Raw genomic sequence first — 20,733 nt, 5'->3', positions numbered from 1 at the left:
AGTCTAGCAGTCACTTTACTTGCCCACATTACACCCTCTTGGCCCACCTTTCATTTCAGCCATAGCTGGGGTGGACTCTCCTAAGGATAGCATCCAGCCTCAAGCTCACATCTAACCTCCTTTAGTCTGTGTCTCACCCAAGGTCATCAGCCTCTCAAACTGCTGTGTCCAGCCCAGAAGTAAGAGTATAATGTTTCTGGGGGAAATTCTCTATGGGGAACAGGAGAATAAACACCTCAGCTTCCCATTCTTGGATGGATAATTCTGGGAGGCATTCAGCAAGCTTCTTAGAAGTCCTAGTGGACTGAAGCCCTGCTGGTTTAGAGCAACAACAAAGAAAATGTACTTTTATGTTGGTTTACTCCTTTTTCCAGGGATCACTTCCCAAATTAACTACCTGCAACCAAGGCCTTCTCCTAGGCTCTGATTCCAGCAAAATCCAAACTACTCAATAACAAACGGACAAAGGATATAAATTTATATGGTTCATGGAAAAGCAAGCACAAGTGGCTTTTAAATAAATGGAAAGATGCGCAACCTTAATGATAGCAAGAGAAATGCAAATTAAAATCACACTTAGATACTATTTTTCATCCACCACATTGCAAAAATCCAGAAGTTCAATAATAACCTCTGTTAATGAGCCTCTGTAGAAACATAGCCTGCCAAATATTGCACAGGTCCAACCTCTACAGAGAGAAATTTGAAAATTACAAATGAGTTTAAGTTTGACCCCAGCAATTCCAGGACATTTATGCACATTGAGAAATGATATATGTCCAAGACTACTCATTGCAGCATTGTTTGGAGACAATATGAATGTCCATCACTAGAGGACAGGATAAATAAATTATGGTAATCCAGATAGTATAATAGTATGCAGCAGTACAAAATTATGAGGAAGCTCTGTTGATCTGGAAAGATCTCTCTGACATAGCAATATGAAAAGTAAGTACAGAATAATGTGTATACAATGCTGTCTTTGGAGTAACAAAAATATAATAAGAATCTATATTTAGGGAGGTAGATGTGGCTCAAGCTGTTGGGTTCCTGCCTACCACATGGGAGGTCCCAGATTTAGTTCCTGGTGCCTCCCAAAGAACAGGAGGAAGACAAAGAGCTGACATGACCGGCTGCCGAGGTGAGCTGATGCAACAGGAGACACAAGGAGGAAAACACAATGAGAGACCCAGCAAAGCAGGGAGTAGAGGTGGCTTAAGTGATGGTTCGGTTTCAGTGCCTCCTAAAAACATGAGCACACAACGAACAGAAACAGTAAGCACAAACAACGGGGGGGGTGGTGGTGGGGGAGGGGAGTTAAACAAATAAATAAATCTTTAAAAAAAGAATCTATGTTTGTGTTTGCTTGAATAGATACAAAGAAAATCAAAAAGAAACTGATTGCAGTGGCTATTTTTGGGGGGAATATATAGAGGTCAGATAGGATGGAAGATAAGCTTTTCACTGTATATATATGAATAAATTATATATGTATGTATGTATACACACTCATGCATATTTGAAGAAAGTAAATGTTTCAAAACAGTGGAATAAATGAATTTTTAAAAGGATAGAAAATAGTTACATGTAGATTGATCAACATCAAAAATACTTCTTAAATGTACAAAGTGAGCACCTACTGCCAAATCAGATTACACATAGTGACTTCAAAGAGTAATTCCACTCCAAAGAAACTGCTTTTACAAAGTTATCAATGACCTAATTTTCAAGTCCAAGAGAAATTTTTCAGTCCCTATCTTACTGAATCCCATGGCTGCATATTTTATTTATTTACCAATGGGCCAATGCACCAAATGCTATGAACCTTGCTAGGGTCTATGGATAAAATGATGAACAAGACAAGCGCTGTCCTTGTGTAAGTTTTCCTTTGTCTACCAAATTATTGGTGTTCTCTAACTCTCTTATTCATCTCAGGAAATCTGATCAGACTCCGTGGTCTTATTTTTAATTTCTGAAAATTTATTTAACCCTTTTTCATAAGTAATACATATAAATAAATAATAGAATATAATAAAAAATCAGGTATCACAGATAAGGTCAGATTGACCTTTCCAAAACGTAAATCCAATTATATTATTCTTTACCACTTTCCATATATTTCTAATCTTGTATTTATTATGATGTCATTTCTAAATTTAGTATTTAACACTAGTAGTTTTATTTGTGAGCAGCCCCAAATGTCCAAAATGTGATAGCCTATAATGTTGCTCAGAATTTGATCCATGGGGTTTGTGAGGAATTGGTGCTTAGATAGAGTAAGGTAAGTAGATGACTGTCCATCATCTATTTCTTGCCAGGACCTGATTACTCTCTACAAGTAATTTCATATCCATTTCAAGGGGGAAGATTCATAAACTTGGAAAGTTCCTTGAGCAAGCCACAGCTCTGCTCACTATGCTGTAAAGTTTGTAACACCTTGTCTCTCCTACTGGGTCATGAGCTCCTTGAGGACATTTCCACCTCCTGGCGCAATGACTGCCATTATCATGGTTAAAGAAAGAAAACGGGGGGAAAAAAAGGGGGAAACATTATCATATCCCCTTTATGCAATTGTTCAATAACTGTTTTGTTTTGTTTTTTATTTCTCTCCCCTTCCCCTCCCATTGTCTGCTCTCTCTGTCCATTCACTGTGTGTTCTTCTGTGACGGCTTGCATTATCTGGGGACACTGGGAAACTGCATCTCTTTTTTGTTGTGTCATCTTGCTGCATCAGCTCTCCATGTGTGCGGTGCCACTCCTGGGTAGGCTGCGCTTTTTTCGCAGGGCGACTCTCCTTGCAGGGTGTGCTCCTTGAGTGTGGGGCACCTCTACATGGTGGACACCCCTGCGTGGCACAACACTCCTTGCATGTGGCAGCACTGCACGTGGGCCAGTTCACCACACGGGTCAGGAGGACATGAGTTTGAACCCTGGATCTCCCATATGGTAGGCAGACACTCTATCAGTTTAGTCATGTCTGCTTTCCTATTACTCTCTGTTAATCCAAAATCACTGGGGGGAAAAAAACTTTCTAAATAAATGGAGTCAATTAAATAGGGAGTAGAAAAAACTTGAATCCTAGTTTTATCACTTTCTAGCTCCTTTTTTTAGACAAATACTAACACTCCCTGAGAATGTTTCATGATCTGCAAAATGATACTAAAACCTCTCTCAATAACAAGTTGTTTGGCACAGTGCCTAGAACATGGTGGATACTCAATAAATACATGTTTTGCTAAATCTTGTTAAGGGTTTGCCAGAAGATTGAGAGCTTTATTCTTTTTTAAATAAAATGTTATTAAAGTCTATCATTCAGGGGAGTGGGTATAGCTCAGTGGTTTGAGCGCCTGCTTCCTATGTACGAGGTCCTGAGTTCAATCTCTGACACCTCCTAAAATAAAAAATAAAAAAAAATCCATACAGTAATATTGGGACATTAACTGAATTTACGAAAAGCTGACATCAATATGATAATGGGGCCTGCTGATCAATAAACACATAATTTAAAAAATAATAAAGTATTCATAGATGAATATACAGAAACAATAAGTATATAGTATAGTTGTAAACTTACAAAATAAACATACTTATCATCATACTGGATTCCCATACATCACCCCACATTTGTTGTGACAAGATTTGTTACAAACTATGAAAGAGCATCATCAAAATATCACTACTAACTATAGCCCACATCTTACATTTGGTGTACTTTTCCCCCAAACCACCAGATTAACACTCTGTTTTAGTATTATGCATTTGTTATAGTTCATGAGAGAACGTTCTTATATTTTTCCTCTTAATTACACTCTACCTTCCCACCACTGGATTCCCTGTGTTAAACAGCCCCATGTTTTGTACAATCCATTCAAAGTGTACACTCAGTGGCTCTCATTTTCATCACAGAGTTGTGCTGATATCACCTCAGTCAATTTTAGAACGTTTTCATTACTCCAAAAGGAAAAATTCCATATTTTCTTATACTCCCATCATTGTCTTTTAGAATAATATATCTTCTTTGCCATTGCTGCAAAAATATATTATCCATGTTACATTAGTTGTAATTTTCCCATGTATCACCATATTCTTAACACTTTGTAAAATAAGAACATTCTAATATTTATACTATTAACCACAATCTTCATCCCCTATCGAAATCACTGTTACATGTTCCCTAGTTATTCTCTAGTTTCCTTTCAATTGGCACTTATGTCCACAGACAACCCCCTTCAGCCATAATCTCATAAATCAGCAGTGCTAGTTATAGTCACTATAAAGTATTGCCATCAATTCTATTCATTTCACACTTTTACAATAAACCTTATTAAAAATTCTACATACATTAAGCATCAGCTCCCATTCTCAACATACATTCTATCTCCTAATAACCTATATTGTAGAGCGTACCTCTGTGAATTTACTTATCGCATTTTGTTCCTATTAGTGAGACCACACGGTATTTGTTCTTTTGTGTCTGGCTTATTTCACTTAACATAGTATCTTCAAGGTTCATTCATGTTGTCATATGCATTCCAATTTCATTTCTTCTTACAGCTGAATAGTATTCCATTGTATGTATATACCACATTTTGTTTATCCATTCATCAGTTGATGGACACTTGAGCTGGATCCATATTTTAGCAATTGTGAATAATGCTGCTATGAACATCTGTGTGCAAATGTGAGGGCTTTATTCTTTTTTTTTAAGATTTATTTTATTTATTTATCCCCCCTCCCATTGTTTGCTCTTGCTGTTTGCTCTCTGTGTCTGTTTGTCTTCTCTTTAGGAGGCACCAGGAACCGAAACTGGGACCTCCCATGTGGGAGAGAGGAGCCCCATTGCTTGAGCCACCTCAGCTCCTTACTTTGTTGTGTTTCCTCTTTGTGTCTCTTTGTTGCGTCATCTTGTTGTGCCAGCTTGTGTGCCTGCCTGCTGCACCCACTCATTGTCTTGCTTGTCTTCTTCAGAAGGCACTGGAAACCAAACCAGGAACCTCCCACGTGGTACGTGGGAGCTCAATTCACTTGAGCCACATTTACTTCCCATTTTATTCTTTATGAGCTCTCTTTTTACCCTTAACACATATAGAAAATGTAGACTGCAATTTGCCTTTTTCTTGAGTAAAATATTCTAGACCTATTTTAACACCATAGACTGCAATTAAGAGTAATGTCCTTCCACTTATACACAGAAAACTACAAAACGTTTCTAAAAGAAGTCAAAGAAGATCTAAATAAATGGAAGGACTTTCCATACTAATGGATTGGAAGACTAAATATTGTTCTAATGCCAATTCTATTAGAAACAATTTACAGAGTCAATGTAGTCCCACTCAAAATTCCAATAGCCTATTGTACTATTTATCAATTTTATTTGGAAGTGTAAGGGGCTGTAAATAGCCAAAAACCATCTTGAAAAGGAGGAATGAAGTCAGAGGACTCACACCTCCCGACTTTATTATAAAACTACAGTGGTCCAAAGAGCATGGTACTGGCACAAGACAGATATATAGACCAATGGAATTGAGAGTTCAGAAATAGACCCTCACATCTATGACTAGTTTATACACACACACACACACACACACACACACACACACACATATATATATATATAACTATTACTATTAGAGAAGTTGTGAACTTACAAAACAATCATGCATATTATGCAGAATTCCCATATAAGCCCCTCCACCAACACCTTACACTGTTCTGGAACATTTGTTACAGATTATGAGAAAACATATTCAGACTATTACCACTAACTGTGGTCAATAGGCTATATTTGGTATATTTTTTCCATACCCCCCCCATTATTAACATAGTACTTTCTTTGACAATGATGCAAGAATATTACAATATTGCTGTTAACTATAGTCCATAAATTACATTAATTGTATTTTTTCCACGCATCTCCATATTCTTACCACCTTGTAATAGTGATGTACATATGTTCTAGTTCATAATAGAACATTTTTATATTTGTACCGGTTCACTATGTTATTCAGTCCCTAGATTATCCTCTAGCTTTCTCTCAATTGACAATTATATATGGCCAGTGGATTTTCAATATGGCTGCCAAGTCTACTCAATTGGGAAAGAACAGTATCTTCAACAAATGGTGCTGGGAAAACTGGATCTCCAAATGCAAAAGAATGAAGGGGGACTCCATACTTCACACCATATACAAAAAAATTAACCTAAAATGGGTCAAAGACCTAAATAAAACCAGGACCGTAAAACTCAAACAAGAAAACATAGGGAATCAACTTCAGGATGTTTTGTTAGACAATGATTTCTTTTACACCCAAAGCACAAGCAACAAAGAAAAAACTGATGAATGGGACTTCATCAAAATTTAAAACTTTATCATGAAAGTGAAAAGGCAACCTACGCCAGAAAATATTTGGAAACCACATATCCAATAAGCGCTTAATATTGAGAATATATAAAAAATATCTACAGCTCAACACTAAAAAGACAAACAACCCAATGTAAAAATGGGCAAAACGAACAGACATTTCTCCAAAAAAGATATACAAATGGCCAAAAAGCCCACGAAAAGATGCCCAACATCATTAGCTATTAAGGAAATGCAAATCAAAATTACAATGAGATATCATTTCACACCCCCTAGAATGGCTACTATTTTTAAAAAAAAAGAAAATTACAAGTGTTGGAGAGGCTATGGAGAAATAGGAACACTTACTGCTGGTGGAAATATAAAATGCTGCAGCCACTGTGGAGTATAGTTTGGCAGTTTCTCAGAAAAATTAAGCATAGAATTACCAGGATGACCTAGGGATTCCACATCTAGGTATATATCCCCAAAAACTGAAAGCAGGAACTTGAACAGATATTTGCACACAATATTCATTGCGGGATTATTTACAATTGCCAAAGGATGGAAGTAACCCAAGTGCCCATCAACTAATGAACGGATAAACAAAATGTGGTATATACATACAATGGATTATTCTACTGTAAAAAGAAATAAAGTCCTGATACATGTGACAACATAGATGAACACTGAGGACATCATGTGGAGTGAAATAAGTCAGACACAAAAGGATAACTATTGAATGAACTCACTCATCTGACATAGGCAAACTCACAGTTAGAATCTAGAATATAGGTTACCAGAGGCTGACTTAGGGAAAGTGGGGAGTTAATGCTTAAATTGTACAGAGCTTCTATTTGGACTGATTGTGAATTTATGGTAATAGATGGTAGTGATGGTAGCACAACATGGTGAGTATGATTAACAGCACTAAATTATATATTTGAATGTGGTTAAAAGGGAAAATTTTATGTCATATATGTTACTAGAATAAAAATTTTTTAAAACATGGTACAACATAAATAGTAAACCCTAATTGTAAATAATGGACTGTAGTTAACAGTACAATTACAAAAATGTGCTTTCATTAATTATAACAAATGTACCACACTAATGCAAGGTATTCATAGTAGGGTGGCATGGTGGAAGATGGCCTATGATTAACAGTACAAATATGAGAACATTCTCTCATGAACTATCATAAATACACAATACTAATACATGGTGTTAATTATAGGATGGCTTGTGGAGAAAACATGCCAAATATAAGCTACAGACAGCAGTAATATGATGATGTTCTTTCATCATTGGTAACAAATGTTTCACAACAATGTAAGGTGTCTGTGGTAGAGGATGTATAGGATTCCTGTATGGTATGCATGATTATTTGATAACTCACAACTTCTCTAATTTAAAGAAAAGGTAAAAAAATAATAGGGTGGTATATGGGAATTCTGTAAATTTATGTATTTTATGCATATTTCTAATAAAAATTTTAAAAAGAATAACATCCTTCCAGTGTGGGAAAAAGAGTTTCATCGTTCCACTGTAGATGTTGCCTTACTGTAGATGTTGCAGTTGTTCTCTACTATTGCAGATGATGTTACAGTTCTGATAGCAAACAGCTGCTCGGGGGTTTCCAATAAATACGAGGTGGACACTAGGGTCAAGGCTCTCAGTTCCAGAAGCCATGAGTCCCCTGGTTCCAGCTTTATCTCCTCTCTTATGTCTTTCTCTCTGTCCTTTATTTTCTAAAGTTCTGTGTTGCCTTCCCTTCGAGCCATCCATAGCTGAGCTGGTTCTCAGAATTCCAGTCTTGACACCATATTTCCATTAATGCACTCTGAGGCTGCATTATTTTTGTCAGCCTGTTTTACTGTTAAACAGACTTAGCATTTAATTAAAACATGAACACATTTTCTTCTTAAAATTTATATTAAATTAGATATTCTCCTAATTCTTATGCTGTTGGTTTTCAGACAACTTTATGGAGGTATAACCAACAATAAAGTGCACATACTTAAAATATACAATTTGGTAAGTTTTAACATCTGTAGACCCTTGACACCATCACCACAATCAAAATAGTGAACATATTTATCACCCCAAGTTTCCTTGTGCTCCTTTGCTGTTTTTTTTTAAACCATTTTTTAAAAAAGATTTATTTATTTATTTAATCCCCCCACACCCCCTGTTGTCTGTTCTCTGTGTCTATTTGCTGCGTCTTGTTTCTTTGTCCGCTTTGTCAGCCACACAGGAAGTGTGGGCGGCGCCATTCCTGGACAGGCTGCACTTTCTTTCGCGCTGGGCGGCTCTCCTTACGGGGCGCACTCCTTGTGTGTGGGGCTCCCCTACGCAGGGGACACCACTGCGTGGCAGGGCACTCCTTGCACGCATCAGCGCTCCTTGCGTGCATCAGCGCTCCTTGCGTGCATCAGCAGTGTGCATGGGCCAGCTCCACACGGATCAAGGATCAAGGAGGCCCGGGGTTTGAACCGTGGACCTCCCATGTGGTAGACAGATGCCCTAACCACTGGGCCAAGTCTGTTTCCCCCTTGTGCTCCTTTGTAATCTCCTGTACTTCCCCGACTCCCCTGTCCACAAGCAACCATTGATCTGTTTTCTGTCACTATAGATTATTTTGTTTTTTCTATAGTTTTATGTAAATGTAATCACACAGTATTACTCTTTTAAAATTTTGTTTGGCTTCTTTCACTTGCTGAGACTATTTTGAGATTCTTCTATGTTGCTATGAGTATCAGCAGCTCGTTCCTGTTTATTGATAAGCAGTATCACATTTTATGGGTATACAATTTGTTTATCTATTCTCTTATTGATGGACTTTTGGACTGTTTTCAGTTTCTAACTATTACAAATAAATGCTATGAATATTTGTGTACAAGTGTTTGTATGGCATATATTTCCTCTTCTTGTGCATAAATACCAAATAATAGAATGGCTAGACCATAGGGTAGGTGTATGTTTAACTTCTTAAGAAACTGCCAAACTGTTTTTCAAAGTAATTATACCATTTCACATTCCTACCAGCACTAAGTTAGTGTTCCAGGTCTTCCACATTCTGAACAACACTTGATTTAGTCAATCTTTTAATTTTAGCCATTTTAATAAGTGTGTAGTGATATTCCACTTTGGTTCTAATTTACATTTCCCTAATGTCTTATAGTGTTAAACATCTTCTCATGAGCTTAATTATCATTAATACTGTCTTATTGTCTTATTGACTTTTTAAAGCAATTTTATTGAGATATAGTCACATATGATAAAATCTATCCACAGTAAACATCAATGGCTTTAATATAATCACAGTGTTGTGCATTTACCACCACAAAAAAATTTAGATCAATTTCATTATTCCAAAAAGAAAAACTCTACACCCCTTAGCAGTCACCTCTCAATCCCTCTATCCTTCCCCAGTCCTACATAACCATCAATCTAATTCTATCTTTAGAAATTGACTTACTTTTACATTTTATATAAATGGAATCATACAATATGAGTATTTGAATCTGGTTTGCCTCATTTAGGATAATGGTTTATTTATTTATTTTGCCTGATATTAATATCTTGTAACATTAACATACATTTGTTCAGTTTCAAAGAAATGAGTCTTATATATGCAATATTACCCATATTCATGTTTTACATGAGGTTCACTATGTTATACAATTACAATCGCATGTTACATTTTTTTAGCTTTCCTTCTAGTAATATACATGACCTTAAACTCTCCCTTTCAACCACTGTCATACCCATGTATTAGCAATGCTGGTTACAAACACCATGTTGTACATTCACCTTTTCTACTCATTTCCAAAGATTAACAAATAATCTTTTTACTAATTCTGCACAAGTTAATGCATAAATTTCCATTCTCTATCCCATCCTATTTTCTGGTGACCCATGTTCTAGTTGTTAACTCCATGAGTTTACACTATATATTTAGTTCCTAATAGCACAATTATACAGTATTTGTCCTTTTGTGTCTTGCTTCACATACACAAAATCCTCCAGGTTCTTCCATGCTGTCATATGCTTCACAACTTTATTTCTTCTTACAGCTGAATAATATTCCATTGTGTCTACACCATAGTTTGTTTATTCATTCATCACTTGATAGATAGCTAGGTTGTTTCCATCTTTTGGCAATTGTGAATAACGCCACTATGCACATTGGTGTATTAGCCAAAGGAGTGCTGATGCAAAATATCAGAAACCTGTTGGCTTTTATAAAGGGTGTTTATTTGGGGTAGAAGCTTACAGTTATCAGGTCCTGAAGAGTCCAAGGTATCATAAGAGGTATCATAAGAGGTACTTCCTCACCAAAAGTCTGTTGCTACTTGGTGAGGCAAGATGACAGGTGATGTCTGCGAGGGTTCGGGCTTCCTCCTTCCTCTTCCAGCTTCTTCCAGTTTCAGCTCATCTCTTTCTGGACTCACCTCCTCTGATCTCTTCACAAGGTCAGCTGTGAACTATCAGGCTCATCTCTTTTCCTGGGGCTACAGGGTCCTTTCTAATGGGCTGTCTCTCTTCCTCTGTGTTCTCCTTCTTCGTGTATTTACTTCTGTGTGAGAATCAGTTTTTTTCCCACCAAGGGAGTGGGGACTCAACCCTGCACACCCTCATGACGTGGTCAAATAAAAGCCCTAATCTTGATTTAAGAAAGTAAAAGTGAAACCTCTGAATCTAATACAATCTAATATGCCCAGAGGAACAGAGCAGTTGACCAACACATTCTAATATCTATTTTTGGAATTCATAAACAATACCAAACTGCTACAATCAGTGTGTTCTCAGTTCTTCTGGGTATATACCCAATAGTGGTATTGCCAAGTCATGTGGCAAATCTATTTTCAATTCTTAATGAATTGCCAAATAGTCCTCCACAGTGACTGTACCATTTTACATTCCTACCAACAGTGAATAAGGGTTTCTATCTTGCCAAATCCTTTTCAAAACTTGTATTAATAGTTCTCTCTTTTTAATAGTGGCCATTCTAATAGGTGTGAAATGACATCTCATTGTAGCTTTGATTTGCACTTCCCTAATCACTAGTGATGTTGAACATTTTTTCATGTGTTTTTCACCATTTGTATTTCTTCTTTAGGCAAATGTCTATCGAAGTCTTTTGCCCGTTTTTTTTTTTTTTACACTTTTTAAAATTAAAGTTAGTAGACCACAAAGAACATTAACAGTAAAAAACATAAGAGGTTCCTGTAAAACCCACTCCCCACTCACCCACCCCCATTTTGTCCATTTTTTAATCAGGCTGTTTGTCTTTTTACTGTTGAGTTTCAAATCTCTTCATATACCATGGATATTAAACCTTCATTGGATATGTGATTTCCAAAAATCTTCTCCCTTGAGTCAGCTGTTTTTCACCCTTTCAACAAAGTCCTGTGAGGTACAAAAGTGTTTAATTTGAGGAGGTCCCATTTATCTATTTTTCCTTTTATTGCTTGAGCTTTGAGTATAAGATCCAAGAAACCACCACCTACCAAAAGATCCTGAAGATGTTTCCCTACATTTTCTTCTAGTAGTTTTATGGTCTTGGCTTTTATAGTTAAGTCTTTGATCCATTTTGAGTTGATTCTTATATAGGGAGTGAGATAGGAGTCTTCTTTTATTCTTTGGGTTATAGATACTGATTTTTCTTAGCAACATTTGTTGAACAGACTTTTTTTCCCGGTAATATGAGCTTGGTAGGTTTGTCAAAAATCAGTTGACGATAGAGGTGAGGGTTTATTTCTGGACTCTCAATTTATTCCACTGATCAATGTGTCCATCTTTATGCCAACACCATGCTATTTTGACCACTGTAGCTTTGTAGTATGCTTCAAGGTCAGGCAATGAAAGTCCTACCACATCGCTCTCCTTTTTTAGAATGCTTTTGGCTATTTGTGTCCACTTTCCTTTCCAAATAAATTTGATAATTGCCTTTTCTATTTCTGTAAAGTAGGCTGTTGAAATTTTTATTGGTATTGCATTGAATCTATAAATCAGTTTGGATAGGATTGACATCTTCACTATATTTAGTCTTTCAATCCATGAGCAAGGAATGTCTTTCCATTTCTTTAGGTCTTCACTGAATAATTTTAGTATTGTTTTGTAGTTTTCTGCATATAGGTTTTATACGTCTTTGGCTAAATTGATTCCTAGGTATTTGAGTCTTTTTGTTGTTATTGTAAATGAAAATTTCCCCAATTTCATTCTCAGTTTGTTCAATTCTCATGTACGAAAACATATCTGATTTTTGCATGTTGATCAGGTATACTGCCACTTTTCTAAACTTGTTTATTAGCTGAAGTAGCTTTGCCATAGAAATTTCAGAGTTTTCTCAAAACAGGACCACGTCATCTGAGAAGAGCGAGAGTTTTATTTCCTCTTTTCCTATTTGGATGCCTTTTTTTTCTTGTCTAATTGCTCTAGCTAGAACGTCTAGTACAATATTGAACAACAGGGATGACAGTGGGCATCCTCATCTTGTTCCCGATCTCAGAGCAAAAGCTTTCAACTTTTCCCCACAGAGTACAATGTTGGCTGAGGGTTTTTCATATATGCCCTTCATCATATTGATGACTTTTCCTTCTATTTCTATCTTTCTAAGTGTTTTTATCAAGAAAGGATGTTGCCTTTTCTGCATTGATTGAGATGATCAAGTGTTTTTTTTCCCTTCAATTTGTTAATGTGGTGTATTACGTTAATTGATTTTCTTAGGTTGAACCACCCTTGCATATCAGGAATAAATCCCATTTGGTTGTAGTGTACAATTCTTTTTGATATTCTGTTGGATTCCATTTGCAAGTATTTTGTTGAGAATGTTTGCATCTATGTTCATTAGAGAGATTAGTCTGTAATTTCCTTTTCTTGTAGTATCTTTATCTGGCTTTTGCATTAGGATAATGTTGGCTTCATAAAATGAGTTGGGTAATTTGTGACCTGACACACATTCTATTATGGAGAAAGATCCATGAGCATTTGAAAAGAATGTATAAATGAAAATTTGTATAATTTCAATCTTTTAAAATTTATTGAGACCTGCATTGTGACCTAATGTATGGTCTATCCTGGAGAAAGATCCATAAGCACTTGAGAAGAATGTATAACCCACTGATTTGGGATGGAATGTTCTGTGTATGTCTGTTAGGTCTAGCTTGTAAAGAATTCTTTGCTGGCAACTTTTCTCTTTTTGTCTTCTTTTGTTTCTTTAGGAGGCACCGGGAACTGAACCTGGGACCTCTGATGTGGGAGGGAGGCACCATTTGCTTAAGCCATCTCCATTCCCTGCTTTGTTGTGTCTCTCATTACGTTTTTCCTCCTGTGTCTCTTGTTGCATCATTTTGTTGCAAACAGCTGTCTTGCTTGTCTTCTTTAGGAGGCACCAGGAACCTCTGCTCCTTGCTTTGTTGTGTTTCTCATTATGTTTTCCTTCTTGTGTCTGTTGTTGTGTCATCTTGTTGTGTCAGCTTGCCATACCTGCCTGTCATGCCAGCTCGCTGTCTTCTTTAGGAGGCACCAGGAACCAAACCACAGACCTCCCATGTGGTAGGCGGGAGTTCAATCACTTGAGCAACATCGACTCCCCTGTTATTTTTCTCTTCAGGTTTTCAAATTCTTTTTGTGCTCACTCAGTGACTTTTTTTTTTTTTTTAAGATTTATTTCTCTCCCCCTTCTCCTGCCCCAGTTGTCTGTTCTCTGTGTCCATTCGCTGTGTGTTCTTCTGCATCTGCTTCTATTCTTGTCAGCTGAGAATCTGTGTCTCTTTTTGTTGCATCATCTTGCTGCATCAGCTCTCTGTGTGTGCAGCCACCACTCCTGGGCAGGTTGAACTTTTTTTTGCGCTGGGCGGCTCTCCTTATGGGGCACACTCCTTATGCGTGGGGCTCCCCTACACACATCAGCACTGCACGTGGGCCAGCTCCACATTGGTCAAGGAAGCCCTGGGTTTGAACCATGGACCTCCCATGTGGTAGGTGGGCACTCTATCTGTTGAGCCAAGTCCACTTTCCTCAGTGACTTTTTTTAAAATGTCAACTATTATGCATTATTTCTTTTTTCTTATTATTTTCTTTTAAATGTTACATTAAAAAAATATGAGGTCCCCATATACACCCCACCCCCTTCACCCCACTCCTCCCACATCAACAACCTGTTCCATCGTCATGGCACATTCACTGCACCTGGTGAATACATTTTGGAGCACTGCTGTACCACATGGGCAGTGGCCCTCAGTGATTTCTTGATGTCCTTTATCTCTTTAGCCATATTGTCTTTCAACTCAATTTGATTTTGGAAACTTGTGGCATCTCTTTGATTAGTTGTCTCAAATCCTGTGTCTCTGATAGGGCTTTTTGTTTGTTTGTTTTAAGGGTTATTTTATTTCTCCCCACCCGTGTCTCTTTAGGAGGACTGGGAGCTGAAACCAGGACCTGCAATGTGGGAGGGAGGTGCCTAACCACCTGAGCCACCTCCACTCCCTGCTTTGTTGTGTCTCTCATCATGCTTTTTCTTCTTGTATCTCTTGTTGTGTCAGCTCACTGCACCTGTTTGTCACACCAGCTCACTGTCTTCTTTAGCAGGCACCAGATCTGAACTAGTGATCTCCCATGTGGTAGTTGAGAACGCAGTTGGCTGAGTCACATCCACTTCCCTCTCTTACAGGGCTTTGATATATTCCTTTTCTTGGGCCATTTCTTCCATTTCCTTAGTATGTCTTGTAATTTTTTGCTGATGTCTAGGCATCCCATTAGGATGGTGGCATTACCAGATGCTCAATTTCTCACTTTTGTAGGGTTTTAGTGGCAGGAGGCTGTGTATTACTGCCATTCTTTGATTCTTGGGTCAGCCTGTTCTAGGTTTTTAGGAGTGTCCCTATTACTCAAATCTGGACCCTGAACCCAGTAGTGGGTTGCAGACCTGCTTCTGAGAACCTTGAGGAGGCAGGCTGTAAAGACAAGAAAAAGCCTCTGGTATTTACTTTTAATTTCCTCACATGCATATCCTTGTTCGGCCAGCAGGTGGAGCACTTCAGAGCTCTCTCAGTTCAAAGCCTGGTGAGTATGTTCACTGCAACAATGACCACAGCTTGTAACAAGAGGATCTTGCTTGGAGGCTAAGGGCCTAGCAATTCAAACTTTCTCAGAAGCTGTTATCCAACCTTTGCTGGTCCTCTCCCTTTTCCTGGGTTGGAAATAATTCCACTCCCCTCTGAATCCTCAACAACCTGTCCAGGTCAGTAGGGACAGTGATTGAGAGGGTCAGATCTCTTTAGTACCTTGCTGGCTCCAGGGCAAACATTGGCACAACCCCTCCCACCCTGGAAATACTTGTGGGGCACAGCAGAACAAATTTGTGGGCCAAAAGCTGAATCAGCTTTAGGCTGCGTGTCTCTCCAGTTTCCTGGGGAGGTGGATCCCAGCAGCCCTGTCTGTCTGTAGCCACTGGCCTGAGGCTGAAAAATTCAAAATTATCTGCTCGTTGGACACCAGCAGATACAGGTGCAACTTCTACTCAAAGGCTTCCTGCCAAGATTTTTTTCCTGTGCCCCTTTCTCTTCTGGATGGTGTCCAGGTTTCACCTGGAGTTCTAAACCCTGGAATGTTTTTTTCCAGGCCATTTCTGCCTGTCCTCTAGCTATTTTTTCTGGGAGAGAAGAAAGTCCCATGTCTTTCTAACCTGCCATCTTCCCAGAAGTCTTACTGAGTTTTGAAAATTTCTTCATAAATTCTGGACATAATTCCTTTATATATTTTCCAAAGCTTTTCTCCCAGTCTCTGACTTTCTTTTCATTCTCTTAACAGTGTCTTCTTCAGAGAAGTTTTTAATTTTGTTGAAATAGAATTTATCAATTTGTTCTTTTATGAATTATGCTTTTGGTGTGGTATCTAAGAAATCTTTGCCTAACTGTCACAAGTATTTCCTCTACTTATTTTTCTTCAACAAGTTTTATAGTTGTAGACTTTACACTTAGGTCTAGGACCCATTTGAGGTTATTTCTGTATGTGGTATGAAATGTGAATTCAAGTTCATTTTTAATGCATATGAATATCCAATTATTCCAGCATTTCCTTTCTTCATCTCATTGCCTTTGTGCCTTTATTAATAGATCTATTATGAATAGATTTACTTTTAGATGTTGTATGTTGTTCCACTGATCTATTCATATTTCTTTACACTAGTACTGTGCTGCTTTGATTATTATAGCTTTATAATAATTTCTGAAATTAGGTAGGTTCAGTCTTACAACTTATTCTTCTTTTTCAGAATTGTTTTGGTTATTTTAAGTTCTTTGCATTTCCATATGAATTTTAGAACTAGCTTGTCAATTTTGACCAAAGTCTGGGACTATGGATTGTGTTGACTCTACAGATTATTTAGGGAATAAGTGACATCTTAATAATATTAACCCATGAACCAGGTAAATCTCTCCCATTTTCTGGTCTTTTTACTTTTTCTCAACTATGTTTTCTAGTATTCAGGGTCGAGTTCTTTATACCTTTTGTAAGATTTATCCCTGTATATTTCATATTATTGAAGCTACTATAAATGGTATTCTTTAAATTTTAGATCCTGGTAGTTCACTGCTTCCAGAGAGAAATACAATTGATATCTGTATACTGATCTTTATCCTGCCATGTTTCTTTGAATTTTCTACACGGATGATAATGCAGACTGTGTATAAAAAGTTGTACTTCTTCCCTTCAAACCTAGGTGTCTTTTATTTCTTTTTCTTGCACAGGCTAGAACCTCTAGTAGCAGAGGTTCTAGGCTAGAAGTGGAGAAGTGGACATGTCTTTCTTGTTCCTGGTGGTAGGGAGAAAGCATCCAGTCTGTTACCATTAGTTTTTTGCCCTTTATCTGGCTGAGGAAGCTCCATTCTACTCCTAGTTTAAGAATTTTTATCTGGAATGGATTGTTGGATTTCATCAAAGTTTTTTTCTGCATCTACTAAGATAATATGACCTTGGATTTTGTTTGTTACCATGGTAAATTACATTGATATTCAAATGCTAAAACAACCCTGCACCTGGGTAAGCTCCATTTGGTTATGATGTATTATCCTTTTAACATTTTAAATTTTGATTTGCTAAAAATTTTTTTAAAATTTTATATTTATTTCATGAGGGATATTGGTCTCAAGTTTTCTTTTTTTGCAAAATTTGTCTGATTTTGGTATCAAGGCCACATAGGACTGCTAGAATAAGCTTGAAAGTAGTCCATCCTCTTCAATTCTGGGGGAGAGTTTCAGGTAGAATTGTTATCTCTTTATTCAAGGTTTTCTAGAATTTACCAGTGAAGTCATCTGGATCTGGAGTTTTCTTTAAAGAAAGATTTTTAACCACAGTTTCAATGTGTTTAATAGATACAGGGCTAGTCAGGTCATCTATTTCTTGATGATTAAGCTTTTATAATTTATATTTTTCAACAAAATTGTCCATTTTATTCAAGTTGTCAAACTTACCAGTATAAAGTTGTTCCTAACAATCTCTTACTATCCTTATATTTTGGATCTCTAGTGATGTCACCTCTCTCAGTCCCAATATTGGTCATTTGTATCTGCTCACTTTTTTTCCCTATCAGTCAGATTAGAGGTTTACCAATTTTATTGATTTTGTTTTATTAATTTGTTCTGTCGTTTTTCTGTTTTCTATTTCACCGATTCCCCCATTGACCTTCATTTCCTTTTATCTACTTACTTTGGGTTTAATTTGCTCTTCTTTTTTCTGTTCTCTTCTGGTGGAAACTGAGGTTATTTATTCTGAGACTTTCTTCTTTTTTATTATAGGTTTAATGCTATAAATTTACCTCTTAATACTATTTAATGGTATTTCCATTAAGTTAAAAATGCTTTCTAATTTCCCTTTTGATTTCTCCTTTAATCCATGGATTATTTAGAAGTATGTATTTAAGTTTCTAAATATTAGGATTTTCCAGAAATATTTCTGTTACTGATTTCTAAATTAGTTCCATTGTGGCCAAAGAACATATTTTGCACATCTTGAATCCTGTAAAATATATTGAGACTTGTTTTATGGCCTAGAATATGATCTGTCTTGGTAAATATTCTATATGAATTTAAGGAAAATGTATATCTTATTTTTGTTGCGTGGTGTGTACTATAAATGTCAATTAGGTTAAATGGTTGATTGATAGTGTTGTTTGGATATTCTTTATCCTTTCTGTCTACCTGTTCTATCAATTATTGAGAGATGGGTATTGAAATACCTGGATATACTGTGGCTTTGTCCACCTCTCAAAATAATGGTATTATTTTTGCTTCATATATTATATTTTGAAGCTCTGTTATTAGGTGTGCAAACATTTATGATTATTATGTCCTACTGATTACTTGATCCTTTTATCATTTTGAAATTACTGTTTTAAACTCTGGTAATATTCTTTTCTCTACTTTGCTTAATATTAATATAGCCACATAAGCTTTTTTTTTTAAACTGGTGTTAACATATCTTTTTAAATTTCTTTTACCTTTAACCTCTTTTTGTCTTTATATTTTGATTGTATTTCATGTAAGTAGCAGAGTTGGGCCTTGCTTTTTTTAAAATTACTTTTATAATTTTGTCTTTTCAGGTTAGATTTCTTTTAAGATAAAACAATACGTAAATCATAACTATAGCTTATGTGGGGTGCTGCCCGCCACGCCAAGCCCCCAGCGCAGCATCTACTTCTCGAGCCCGCAGGGCTGCCCTGCCCGCCTGGGGCAGGAGTTCTTCGACTAGCCCGCCGTGCCGCTGGCCAGGGCGTTTCCGGGGCAGGAGCTGGCGCGGCGGCTGCCCAACCGCACGGAGCTGCGCGGCCACGTGGTGGAAAGCGCACTTGCGGGGAGGCCGGCGGACGGCGCGCATCGCGCCATGTTCATGCCGCCCGGAACCCTGTACGTCTACGTCGTCTACGGCATGCTCTTCTGCATGAACATCTCCAGCCGCGGTGGCGGGGCGTGTGTCCTCCTGCGGGCACTGGAGCCCCTGGGCGGCCTGGATGCCCTGCGGCAGCTTCGCGGCGCCCTGCGGCGGGGCGTGGCCGGCTGGGCCACCCGGGACCAAAAGCTGTGCAGCGGCCCCTCCAAGCTGTGCCAGGCCCTGGTCATCGACAAGAGCGTCGACCAGCGGGACCTGGCTGCTGACGAGGCCGTGTGGCTGGAGCGCGGGCCCCCGCGGGCCGACGAGCTGGAGCTGCCCGTGGTAGCCGCCGCCTGGGTGGGAATCGGCTCTAGTGGGGAGCGGACTCAGAAGCCCTGCGCTTTTACTTCCGGGGCAGCCCCTGGGTCAGTGTGGTGCACAGGACGGCCGACAGGACTGGAGGCTACCCCGTGAGGGTTTTAATTGTTTAATAACCAAATAAACGTGTTTTTTTAGAAAAAAAAAGTTTAGTTTTGGCTTTAGTTTTTTTTGTTGTTTTTTGTTATTTTTACTTTAATCTTACTCTAACCAAACTATAATATTGTCCTTAACCGTAAACCTAACCCCACTGTGTACTTTCCCCAATTCTAACTCTAATGTGAACCTAACCATAATTTGCTTTTTTATCTTTTAATTGGGTGTTAAGCCATTTACATTTAATGTGATATTTAATGTGGTTATTGTCTTGCTATTTGCTTTCTACATGTACCACTCATTCTTTGTTGCTTTTATTCTTTTTCAGGCTTCTTTTGGATTAACCAAGCTTATGATTCCTTTTTATCTTATTTGTTGGTTTATTAGCTATAACTCTGTTTATTTTAGTAGTTGCTTTAGGATTTATGGCATATATTCTAACTCATCAGAGTCTACTCTCAAGTGATATTACACCACTTCGCATATTGTAAAAGAACTTTATAATAGTATATTTCTATTTCTCCCCTCCTGGCCTTTATGATATTGCCATGTGTTTAATTTTACATATGTTATAAACTCAGCAATATATTGTTATTATATTTGTATAACAGTCAATTGTCCTTTAAGATAATTTAAATAATAAAGAAAAAATTGTATGTAGATACCATTTCCTGCGGTTTTTATTCTGTTGTATAGATAACTTGTATAGATTCAGAATGCTCTCTAGTATTACACTTCTGCCTGAACTGCTTCCTGTACCTTTTCTTATAAAGCAAGTTTGCTAGTGATGGCTTCCTTCAGTTTTTGTATGTCTGAAAGCATCTCTATTTCACCTTCATTTTTTTTTATTTTTAAAAAAGCTTTAGATTACACAAATGTTACATCAAAAATCCACCTCCTCCCCCTCCCATATTTTCCCATATTAACATTTTTCATTAGTGTGGTACATTTGTTAGAATTGATGAATATATACTGAAGCACTGCTACTAATCATGAACTATAGTTCACATTACAGTTTATACTTCACCCAGCAAAATTTGATA

The 20,733-nt window shown here is 37.5% G+C and overlaps 1 protein-coding gene and 1 pseudogene across 7 annotated transcripts in view; one reads left to right on the top strand and one right to left on the bottom strand.

Moving 5' to 3' along the window:
* Positions 1-20,733, bottom strand: part of GREB1L (GREB1 like retinoic acid receptor coactivator) — a 293,082-nt gene that overhangs the window by 92,105 nt on the left and 180,244 nt on the right. The window lies entirely within an intron of this gene.
* On the top strand, positions 1,126-19,707 carry LOC139436677 (DNA-3-methyladenine glycosylase pseudogene; annotated as a pseudogene).

The sequence above is a fragment of the Dasypus novemcinctus genome, chromosome 16 (assembly GCF_030445035.2).
Source record: "Dasypus novemcinctus isolate mDasNov1 chromosome 16, mDasNov1.1.hap2, whole genome shotgun sequence".
Classification (NCBI taxonomy): Eukaryota; Metazoa; Chordata; class Mammalia; order Cingulata; family Dasypodidae; genus Dasypus; species Dasypus novemcinctus.
This window is presented reverse-complemented; position numbering and strand designations above follow the sequence as displayed.